This window comes from Triticum aestivum, chromosome 4D, assembly GCF_018294505.1.
Source record: "Triticum aestivum cultivar Chinese Spring chromosome 4D, IWGSC CS RefSeq v2.1, whole genome shotgun sequence".
Taxonomy (NCBI): Eukaryota; Viridiplantae; Streptophyta; class Magnoliopsida; order Poales; family Poaceae; genus Triticum; species Triticum aestivum.
Genome location: NC_057805.1, coordinates 290,880,333 through 290,893,093, shown reverse-complemented (window position 1 = coordinate 290,893,093; position 12,761 = coordinate 290,880,333).

Here is a 12,761-nt window from a genome sequence, read left to right as displayed (position 1 = left end):
TGTTGCGTGCGTGCGTGGCTGCGTGTGTACGTGTGAGTGTTGCGTGCGTGTGTGGGTGCATGTGTTCGTGTGAGTGTTGCGTGCATGCAGTTCGTGTGCATGCGTGCGTGTTTGTATAATCACCACACCAGCTCCTATGTGTTAAAATAGACGGCTCAGCATACCAATACAAGGCCACCTTGTCCGCTGTGCCCGCGGTCATGACTTCGAACCACCGTCCAATATTTTTTTGTCGTTTGTTTTCATTCTCACTAGCAAGATGCCCATGTGTTGCACGTAACATCGAGATGCATTTGTATGACTAGTTTATCTTGTGACAGAAAAGGATGAACGAGGGAAGGCCTTATTTGCAAATGTGGAGAGGTGTGTGGGTGCCTTTTTGCAAAATTGTCATAGTTTCTTTCCTATCCGTCAGATATAAATCGGACGGCCTATATTGGAGGATGGCAGGCACACCATCATCACCAACTCTATTTTTTATAAGAGTGTATTTTGTCCCTACTCTTATAAAAAGCATAGTCGGTGATGATCGTGTGCCTGCGATCGTGCAATATAGGCCGTCCGATCTATATCTGACGGATAGGAAGGAAACTATGGCAATTTTGCAAAAAGATACCCACACCCCTCTCCACACTTGCAAATAAGGCCTTCCCCTGTTCATCCTTTTCTCCCACAAGATAAAACTACTCATACAAATGCATCTTGATGTTCCGTGCAACGCATGGGCATCTTGCTAGTATTTTATAAGAGTGTATATGTAGAGTATATACAAGCCGACATGTGGGCCTGATGGTAGTGAGATAATGTGATGCAACACTAGAGGTGCCACGTGGAGTATTTAACTGGTCAACTAGTCGTGCCTTGAGCAAATACATAGTTGTATGGTGAGCCCGTGACTGTATAATAACCACAAAACGTAAATGGTGACCGTAATGAGTGGATTCTGAAGTCTAATGTATGTATCGTGCTTTCGCTTCAAATACAATGATCGTCACTGCATATATCGCGAGAGAAAGATGAAACATGCGTGAATGTGTTGGGGGCTTACTTTTAGAGGACCTGGAGATAGTTGATGTGCGTACGTGAAAGGGGCGTAGAGGGGGGTATGCGATGGAGAGATAGATGCTCTTCGTTTCCCTTTATTATGACTAACTTTATATATAGTATAAAAATATACAAATTCACAGTGCGGAATAAATATCATTGTGGGCACCATGCAATGCAAGCGTCATACTCCTCCATATAACTTTGTAATGTTGTATATATGTAAAAATTCTAAAATATTTTTTGGCCACACTTTATTCAAAAGGAATGTTGTGTGCAAAATAAACGTGAAGAGAGGGCTTTTTAGATCAATGGGTTACATGATGTAACATGTGTGAATGTGTAGTTGATGCATTTGGCAGGGCCTAGAGAGGTATGTGTGTGTATTACGTAGTCGAGAGAGGCATGGATAGAGGGGCCGACAGGGGGGCGTGGGAGAGATGGCACGAGAAATGAGAGTGGTCTAGAGAGAGAGACGAATATGACGTCATGGCGAGAGATTCCCTTGAGTGTGTATATGCAAGGGGGAGTGGATAGAGGCACCAGGAGAATTTTTCTGTGTGGTGTCTGTGTTGGTATGTGTGGGTGTGAGAAGATAACAAGACGTGGGGGCAGAGGGTGTGTCACCGTGTGAGGTCCGGTGGGTCGAGGTGAGGCCCTTCGTTCGGTTCCGTCGTGCACCACATTGGCCGGCCCGTGACGCATTTAGGGAGACCCATGGATGACTAGTCATACAAGACAAAGATAGCATAATTGTGAAGGACAATATGTCCACTGACAAATCCGGCTAGGATTTTTAACCCTACGTTCTCGGACTAAGGTAACCCCTTTATCTTTGATATTACTATTCATCCAACCTAACTAAAAGGGGCATCCTATAGAATGCTCTGCTAGAATCATACTCGTCGATTAGGAAGAGAGGTGTGAGACAATGCGTGAGAGACAGGCCTAAGGATAATGTGCGTACAGGAGACACGTAGGCAGGTCTATGTATATAGAAAGGGTCGATGGGGATTGTGCGTGTGTATGCTTGCGAGAGGAAGAGTGCTTGTGATAAAGGTTAGTGAAAATAGTCGTAAATGGTTACGAGAGGGAGGGAGGGTAATATCGAGAGCATGTGTGCGAGAAAGACACCTCGGGAGAGAGTGTGTGAGCATGTGTGAGAGACCACCGATGGAGAGTGAAACTACACGTACAAGACTGCTGTACACATTGATTAAAGATATAAATTGTATCCAAATATTAGGATGGGATCATGATATTTGCAATTCGCGTAAGGAACGGTCATTGATCCATCAGACATCTAGATTCTATCAAATTTGAGCATGTCTATGTTATTATTCGACACAACTGATGCACATAGTTAGTATTTTGAACTCCAAACAATACATCGGTTTGGCAATCGAATATAAACGTGAGTATAGTTCGTGTTGTGTGTGTAAAGCACATTATACATACGAAAGTTACAAAATGAACATTATAAATAGCTACCTATGAACTAGCATACATTTGAATTTAACTTAAGGTGGTTTTAAAAAATCGAATTCAACATGAAGTCCATTCAATTATCTGAATTTGATATCATGGCATTTGTAAATCATACCTAAATTATGGGGGCACCAATCTTTGCTCTGATTTTGTACATAATAGCATATGTAGTCGTGTACAAAATAGATTCTAATTTAGCTCCTCCATTCCAAAATAATCGTAGTTATAGGATTTTCAAGTGTCAAAATTTCAAAAAGAAGCGGATAATTTAATGAGGTTTTCAAACATACAAGGTCAAATTTAACGTTGTATATTTAGGTCAATCCTCAAAGTTCAAGAGTACTCTAAACGTGAATGCTTGTGTTTCAAAATTTCTAACGACGCGCCAAAAGAGCCTCTACTCGCCCGAAACTGCGTGAGACCAATGTTTAGTAGTACAAGGAAATTACTTTTCTAATAACTCCGACCCATGAAACCTACCGGCCCGACGTCCAAAGGTCTAAATCGGGGTAGGTTTGTAGCTTCATCTAGACGCCACGCAACCGCCTCCGAAAAACATTCATACACAATTGCCGCCTAAGCACACATGCGCGCGGCCGAAATCGCTCTCGCCCACTATTTGGGACACCTGGGATTACCATCCTACCCCCGATCCGCAGCAGGTCCAAAATTTAAGAGGGAGGCAAAGTTTGTACTTTCCCCAAATTTCAAACAAGCCCGTCCCATCTTCTGTTCAAAAAAGCCAAAAACAAGCGCGTCCTAGACCGAAACATGGTTCTCCCCCTCCCCCCGCCCACCCGTCCGATTCCCCATTTGTACTCCGTGGGCGCAAAAACTACCTCTCCACCAGCCGCGAAAGCCGGGCGTCCTCCGTCCGCCACCCCATTCCACCCATCGACCGCCGCCCTCCTCCATCACACCGGAGCCGATACCCCGATGTCGTCGTCCACCGCAACCTCAACCGTAACGCCCTCCACTGCTAGTAGTTGAAGCCGAGGCCGAGCCGTCCGTACCCGATCCAGTTCAACCATGCCGTCCTGCGCCTCACCGCTACCGCTCCAACTTCACCACCCTCCACCGCACCGGAGTTGTTCCTGCTACGCCGTCCTTCGCCGCCTCGGATCTGCTTCCCCTCCAACGACATACGGCGACGGCAACACACTCAACAATTTGGCCATGAGTTCGTCCAAGCCTGCACCCTCCAGAACATCGGTTTCCCCGGCAAAAAGAAGAAGATCGGCGCGACATGTGGAGGCGACCACACCGGCAACCGAAAATGGTACTCATCTTCCCTTATTCGTGCAAATCTTACGTGTCTGCTTGCACGGTATTCATCCCACAGAAGACACTAGTTGACCGCTTCTTCTTGATACTAGATGTTCCTAGTAACTCGCGATGCACAAGGTTTCTCCTCATATACTATTTCACCTTAGCTAGAGGTCCGTCGCCCCCTGAATTTCAATTCCTGGTCAGTTGATTCCCAATTAACAGAAGCATTCCCCGGCGTAACAGGCGCTAGTCCGCCTATTACACTGGGGAAGCAGTGCCTCGATGTTTATCTTAGGTGCGTGTGGGGCCTAGAGCTACTGGCGCCCGATCTCGAGGTCGGTGGGGATTAAAGGGATGGCCTGGGGGCGCTACCAAGCACGGCGGTGGTGTGAGGTCGAGGGCAGGGCGGGGCGGCGGAGTGATACGTCTCCAACGTATCTATAATTTTTTATTGCTCCATGCTATATTATATTCTGTTTTGGACATTATTGGGCTTTATTATACACATTTATATTATTTTTGGGACAAAACTATTAACCGGAGGCCCAGCCCAGAATTGCTGTTTTTTGCCTATTTCAGAGTTTCGCAGAAAAAGAATATCAAACGGAGTCCAAACGGAATGAAACCTTCGGGAACGTGATTTTCAGAACGAACATGATCCAGAGGACTTGGACCCTACGTCAAGACATTAGCCAGGAAGCCACGAGGTAGGGGGCGCGCCTACCCCCCCAGACGCGCCCTCCACCCTCGTGGGCCCCATGTTGCTCCACCGACATACTCATTCCTCCTATATATACCTATGTACCCCCAAACTACCAGATACGGAGCCAAAAACCTAATTCCACCGCCGCAACCTTCTGTACCTGTGAGATCCCATCTTGGGGCCTGTTCCGGAGCTCCGCTGGAGGGGGCATCGATCACGGAGGGCTTCTACATCAACACCATAGCCTCTCCGATGATGTGTGAGTAGTTTACCTCAGACCTTCGGGTCCATAGTTATTAGCTAGATGTCTTCTTCTCTCTTTTTGGATCTCAATACAATGTTCTCCCCCTCTCTCGTGGAGACATATTCGATGTAATCTTGTTTTGCGGTGTGTTTGTTGAGACCGATGAATTGTGGGTTTATGATCAAGTTTATCTATGAACAATATTTGAATCTTCTGAATTCTTTTATGTATGATTGGTTATCTTTGCAAGTCTCTTCGAATTATCAGTTTGGTTTGGCCTACTAGATTGATTTTTCTTGCAATGGGAGAAGTGCTTAGCTTTGGGTTCAATCTTGCGGTGTCCTTTCCCAGTGACAGTAGGGGCAGCAAGGCACATATTGTATTGTTGCCATCGAGGATAACAAGATGGGGTTTATATCATATTGCATGAATTTATCCCTCTACATCATGTCATCTTGCTTAAAGTGTTACTCTGTTCTTATGAACTTAATACTCTAGATGCATGCTGGATAGCGGTCGATGTGTGGAGTAATAGTAGTAGATGCAGGCAGGAGTCGGTCTACTTGTCTCGGACGTGATGCCTATATACATGATCATACCTAGATATTCTCATAACTATGCTCATTTCTGTCAATTGCTCAACAGTAATTTGTTCACCCACCGTAAATACTTATGCTCTTGAGAGAAGCCACTAGTGAAACCTATGGCCCCCGGGTCTATTTTCCATCATATTAATCTTCCAACACTTAGTTATTTTTATTGCTTTCTATTTTACTTTGCATCTTTATCATAAAAATACCAAAAATATTATCTTATCATATATATCAGATCTCACTCTCGTAAGTGACCATGTAGGGATTGACAACCCCTTATCGCGTTGGTTGCGAGGATTCACTTGTTTGTATAGGTGCGAGGGACTCGTGCGTGGCCTCCTACTGGATTGATACCTTGGTTCTCAAAAACTGAGGGAAATACTTACGCTGCTTTACTGCATCACCCTTTCCTCTTCAAGGGAAAACCAACGCAGTGCTCAAGAGTTAGCAAGAAGGATTTTTGGTGCCGTTGCCGGGGAGTCTACGCAAAAGTCAACATACCAAGTACCCATCACAAACCCTTATCTCCCGCATTACATTATTTGCCATTTGCCTCTCGTTTTCCTCTCCCCCACTTCACCCTTGCCGTTTTATTCGCCCTCTCTTTTCCGTTCGCCTCTTTTTCGCTTGCTTTTCGTTTGGTCGTGTGTTGGATTGCTTGCTTGTCACGATGGCTCAAGATAATACTGAATTATGTGACTTTACCAATACCAACAACAATGATTTCCTTACCACTCCAATTGCTCCTCTTACGATACTAAATCTTGTGAAATAAATGATGCTTTGTTGAATCTTGTCCTGAAAGATCAATTCGCCGACCTTCCTAGTGAAGATGCCGCTACCCATCTAAATAGCTTTGTTGATTTGTGTGATATGCAAAATAAGAAAGATGTGGACAATGATATTGTTAAATTGAAGCTATTTCCTTTTTCACTTAGCGATCGTGCTAAAGCTTGGTTTTCATCTTTGCCTAAAAATAGTATTGATTCTTGGAATAAGTGCAAAGATGCTTTTATCTCTAAATATTTTCCTCCCGCTAAGATCATCTCTCTTAGAAACAATATTATGAATTTTAAGCAACTTGATCATGAACATGTTGCACAAGCTTGGGAGAGAATGAAATTAATGATACGTAATTTCCCTACGCATGGTTTGAATTTGTGGATGATTATACAAAAAATTTATGCCGGGTTGAATTTTGCTTCTAGAAATCTTTTAGATTCGGGCGCGGGAGGTACTTTTATGGAAATCACTTTAGGAGAAGCTACTAAACTCCTAGATAATATTATGGTTAATTATTCTCAATGGCACACTGAAAGATCTACTAATAAAAAAGTGCATGCGGTAGAAGAAATTAATGTTTTGAGTGGAAAGATGGATGAAATTATGAAATTATTTGCTACTAAAAGTGTTTCTTCTTATCCTAATGATATGCCTTTGTCTACTTTGATTGAGAATAATAATGAATCTATGCATGTGAATTTTGTTGGTAGGAATAATTTTGGTAACAACACCTATAGAGGAAACTTTAATCATAGGCCGTATCCTAGTAATTCCTCTAATAATCATGGTAATTCCTACAACAATTCTTATGGAAACTTTAATAAGATGCCCTCTGAATTTGAGACTAGTGTTAAGGAGTTTATGAATTCACAAAAGAATTTCAATGCTTTGCTCGAAGAAAAACTGCTCAAAGTTGATGAATTGGCTAGGAACATTGATAGAATTTCTCTTGATGTTGATTCTTTGAAACTTAGATCTATTCCACCTAAGCATGATATCAATGAGTCTCTCAAAGCCATGAGAATTTCCATTGATGAGTGCAAAGAAAGAACCGCTAGAATGCGTGCTAAAAAAGATTGCTTTGTGAAAGCGTGTTCTTCTAATTTCTATGAAAATAAAGATGAAGATCTAAAAGTTATTGATGTTTCCCCTATTAAATCTTTGTTTAGCAATGTGAATCTTGATAATGATGGGACTGAATATGATCCACCTTTACCTAGAAGGCATTCCAAAAATTTGGAGTTTTTAGATCTTGATGCAAAAATTGGTAAAAGTGGAATTGAAGAGATCAAAACTCTAGATATTAATGAACCCACTATTTTGGATTTCAAGGAATTTAATTATGACAATTGCTCTTTGATATATTGTATTTCCTTGTTGCAATCCGTGCTAATTTCTCCTCATGCTTATAGTCAAAATAAAGCTTTTACTAAACATATCGTTGATGCTTTGATGCAATCTTATGAAGAAAACTTAAGTTGGAAGTTTCTATTCCTAGAAAACTCTATGATGATTGGGAACCTACTATTAAATACCCGTAGATTTTATTGTTCTTGATATAGATTGCAATCCTTCATGTCCTAATTATTCTTGGTAGACCTTTCCTTAGAACAATCAGTGCAATTACTGATATGAAGGAAGGAAATATTAGATTCCAATTTCCGTTAAGGAAAGGCATGGAACATTTTCCTAGAAGGAAAATAAAATTACCATATGAATCTATCATGAGAGCCACTTATGGATTGCCTACCAAAGATGGCAATACCTAGATTTATCCTTGCTTTTATGCCTAGCTAGGGGCGTTAAGCGATAGCGCTTGTTGGGAGGCAACCCAATTTTATTTTTAGTTTTTTGCTTTTTGCTTCTGTTTAGGAGTAAATATTAGATCTAGCCTCTGGCTAGATGTCTTTTTATGTTTTAATTAGTGTTTGTGCCAAGTTAAACCTATAGGATCTTCTTGGATGATAGTTATTTGATCTTGCTGAAAATTCCAGAAACTTTCTGTTCACGAAAATAATTGTTAAAAATCACTAGAACGAGATAAAATATTGATTCCAATTGCTGCTGATTAATAAACAAATTGTCTATTTCTTCCTATTTTGGCTGAATTTTTGGAGTTCCAAAGTTTGCGTTAGTTACAGATTACTACAGACTGTTCTGTTTTTGACAGATTCTGTTTTTCGCGTGTTGTTTGCTTCTTTTGATGAATCTATGGCTAGTAAAAGAGTTTATAAACCATAGAGAAGTTGGAATACAGTAGGTATAAAACCAAAATAAATAAATAATGAGTTCATTACAGTACCTTGAAGTGGTCTTTTGTTTTCTTTTGCTAACGGAGTTCACGAGATTTTCTGTTAAGTTTTGTGTTGTGAAGTTTTCAAGTTTTGGGTGAAAGATTTGATGGATTATGGAACAAGGAGTGGCAAGAGCCTAAGCTTGGGGATGCCCATTGCACCCCCAAGATAATCTAAGGACACCTAAAAGCCAAAGCTTGGGGATGCCCCGGAAGGCATCCCCTGTTTCGTCTACTTCCATCGGTAACTTTACTTGGAGCTATATTTTTATTCACCACATGATATGTGTTTTGCTTGGAGCATCTTGTATGATTTGAGTCTTTTCTTTTTAGTTTATCACAAACATCCTTGCTTTACACACCTTTTTAGAGAGACACACATGATTCGGAAATTATTAGAATACTCTATGTGCTTCACTTATATATTTTGAGCTATATAATTTTTGCTCTAGTACTTCACTTATATCTTTTAGAGCATGGTGGTGGTTTTGTTTTATAGAAACAATTATTCTCTCATGCTTCACTTAGATTATTTTGAGAGTCTTAAACAGCATGGTAATTTTCTTAAATTATCCTAATATGCTAGGTATTCAAGACTAGTGAAAACTTTCTTATGAGTGTGTTGAATACTAAGAGAAGTTTGATGCTTGATGATTGTTTTGAGATATGGAGATAGTGATACTAAAGTTGTGCTAGTTGAGTAGTTGTGAATTTGAGAAATACTTGTGTTGAAGTTTGCAAGTCCCATAGCATGCACGTATGGTAAACGTTATGTAACAAATTTGAAACATGAGGTGTTCTTTGATTGTCCTCCTTATGAGTGGCGGTCGGGGACGAGCAATGATCTTTTCCTACCAATCTATCCCCCTAGGAGCATGCGCGTAGTGCTTGGTTTTTTATGACTTCTAGATTTTTGCAATAAGTATGTGAGTTCTTTATGACCAATGTTGACTCCATGGATTATACGCATTCTCACCTTTCCACCATTGCTAGCCTCTTCGGTACCATGCATTGCCCTTTCTCACATTGAGAGTTGGTGCAAACTTCGCTGGTGCATCCAAACCCCGTGATATGATACGCTCTTTCACACATAAACCTCCTTATATCTTCCTCAAAACAGCCACCATACCTACCTATTATGGCATTTCCATAGCCATTCCGAGATATATTGCCATGCAACTTTCCACCGTTCCGTTTATCATGACACGTTCGTCATTGTCGTATCGCTTTGCATTATCATGTAGTTGACATAGTATTTGTGGCAAAGCCACCATTCATAATTCTTTCATACATGTCACTCGTGGTTCATTGCATATCCCGGTACACCGCCGGAGGCATTCATGTAGAGTCATACTTTGTTCTAGTATCGAGTTGTGATCTTTGAGTGGTAAATAAATAGAAATGTCATGATCATCATTAATAGAGCATTGTCCCAAAAAAAAGAAAGGCCAAATAAAAAAAGGAAGGCCGAAAAAAGGGACAATGCTACTATCCTTTTTCCACACTTGTGCTTCAAAGTAGCAACATGATCTTCATGATAGAGAGTCTCTTATTTTGTCACTTTCATATACTAGTGGGAATTTTTCATTATAGAACTTGGCTTGTATATTCCAACAATGGGCCTCCTCAAGTGCCCTAGGTCTTCGTGAGCAAGCAAGTTGGATGCACACCCACTTAGTTTCTTTTGTTGAGCTTTCATATATTTATAGCTCTAGTGCATCCGTTGCATGGCAATCCCTACTCCTTGCATAAACATCAATTGATGGGCATCTCCATAGCTCATTGATTAACCTCGTTGATGTGAGATTTTCTCCTTTTTTGTCTTCTCCACATAACCCCCATCATTATATTCTATTCCACCCATAGTGCTATATCCATGGCTCACGCTCATGTATTGCATGAAAGTTGAAAAAGTTTCAGATTACTAAAGTATGAAACAATTTCTTGGCTTGTCATCGGGGTTGTGCATGATGAGAGCATTCTTGTGTGACAAAAATGGAGCATGACTAAACTATATGATTTTGTAGGGATGAACTTTCTTTGGCCATGTTATTTTGAGAAGACATAATTGCTTAGTTAGTATGCGTGAAGTATTATTATTTTTATGTCAATATTGAACTTTTATCTTGAATCTTTTCGGATCTGAATATTCATACCACAATTAAGAAGAATTACATTGAAATTATGCCAAGTAGCATTCCAGATCAAAAATTCTGTTTTTATCATTTACCTACTCGAGGACGAGCAGGAATTAAGCTTGGGGATACTTGATACGTCTCCAACGTATCTATAATTTTTGATTGCTCCATGCTATATTATATTCTGTTTTGGACATTATTGGGCTTTATTATACACTTTTATATTATTTTTGGGACTAACCTATTAACCGGAGGCCCAGCCCAGAATTGCTGTTTTTTGCCTATTTCAGAGTTTCGTAGAAAAAGAATATCAAACGGAGTCCAAACGGAAAGAAACCTTCGGGAATGTGATTTTCAGAACGAACGTGATCCAGAGGACTTGGACCCTACGTCAAGACATCAACCAGGAAGCCACGAGGTTGGGGGCGCGCCTACCCCCCCCCCCCCAGGCGCACCCTCCACCCTTGTGGGCCCCATGTTGCTCCACCGACGTACTCCTTCCTCCTATATATACCTACGTACCCCCAAACTACCAGATACGGAGCCAAAAACCTAATTCCACCGCCGCAACCTTCTGTACCCGTGAGATCCCATCTTGGGGCCTATTCCGGAGCTCCGCCGGAGGGGGCATCGATCACGGAGGGCTTCTACATCAACACCATAGCCTCTCCGATGATGTGTGAGTAGTTTACCTCAGACCTTCGGGTCCATAGTTACTAGCTAGATGGCTTCTTCTCTCTTTTCGGATCACAATACAATGTTTTCCCCCTCTCTCGTGGAGATTTATTCTATGTAATCTTCTTTTGCGGTGTGTTTGTTGAGACCGATGAATTGTGGGTTTATGATCAAGTTTATCTATGAACAATATTTCAATCTTCTGAATTCTTTTATGTATGATTGGTTATCTTTGCAAGTCTCTTCGAATTATCAGTTTGGTTTGGCCTACTAGATTGATCTTTCTTGCAATGGGAGAAGTTCTTAGCTTTGGGTTCAATCTTGCGGTGTCCTTTCCTAGTGACAGTAGGGGCAGCAAGGCACGTATTGTATTGTTGCCATCGAGGATAACAAGATGGGGTTTATATCATATTGCATGAATTTATCCCTCTACATCATGTCATCTTGCTTAAAGCGTTACTCTGTTCTTATGAACTTAATACTCTAGATGCATGCTGGATAGCGGTCGATGTGTGGAGTAATAGTAGTAGATGCAGGCAGGAGTCGGTCTACTTGTCTCGGACATGATGCCTATATACATGATCATACCTAGATATTCTCATAACTATGCTCATTTCTGTCAATTGCTCAACAGTAATTTGTTCACCCACCGTAAATGCTTATGCTGTTGAGAGAAGCCACTAGTGAAACCTATGGCCCCCGGGTCTATTTTCCATCATATTAATCTTCCAACACTTAGTTATTTTTATTGCTTTCTATTTTACTTTGCATCTTTATCATAAAAATACCAAAAATATTATCTTATCATATATATCAGATCTCACTCTCGTAAGTGACCATGTAGGGATTGACAACCCCTTATCGCGTTGGTTGCGAGGATTCACTTGTTTGTATAGGTGCGAGGTAGCACGGAGGCAGGGGTCTGGGCCGGTGGTCGCTGGCGGTTCAAGAAAGATCGTCAACAGTGACTGACGGGAGGTAGACAAAGGCCATCTGCCCGTTCCTTATAGATCAGACGGTTCATTAAAAAAATTGACTGACCTATTTATTTTCAGTCGACTGTTATCTTGATATGACCACATGTGGTGGTGTGCTGGAGGAGTACCTGCATTTCCTGTGCTCATATATTACAAAATCCTACGGAGTAGAATCTAATTTTATTTGCCATGCAATGTTGTAGAGCTATCATATGTCTCCTGTCATTTATTTTTCAGCCACCTGCTATCTGCTACTTTTATAGTGCACTAGTTCTGCACACACTTCACCCATACTCTCACTATTGTGTTTTTATGCAAGGGTATTTCAGACTCTGCTGCTATGAGAGAAGCAAAAAAAAGAAAAGAGAGAAGTCGCTCCAGCGTCGTACGCGGATAGGCCAAACACGTTTCAGCCTTATAATAGGTGCAGTGTCAGCAGATGGAGACAGTAAACGTAGCTCTGGAGTTGATGACCTCGCTCGCTATGAACCACCATCCCAGGTGCTTGTTTTAACTTCGCGGTGTCATATGTGGTTGCATGTTCCATATGGTGT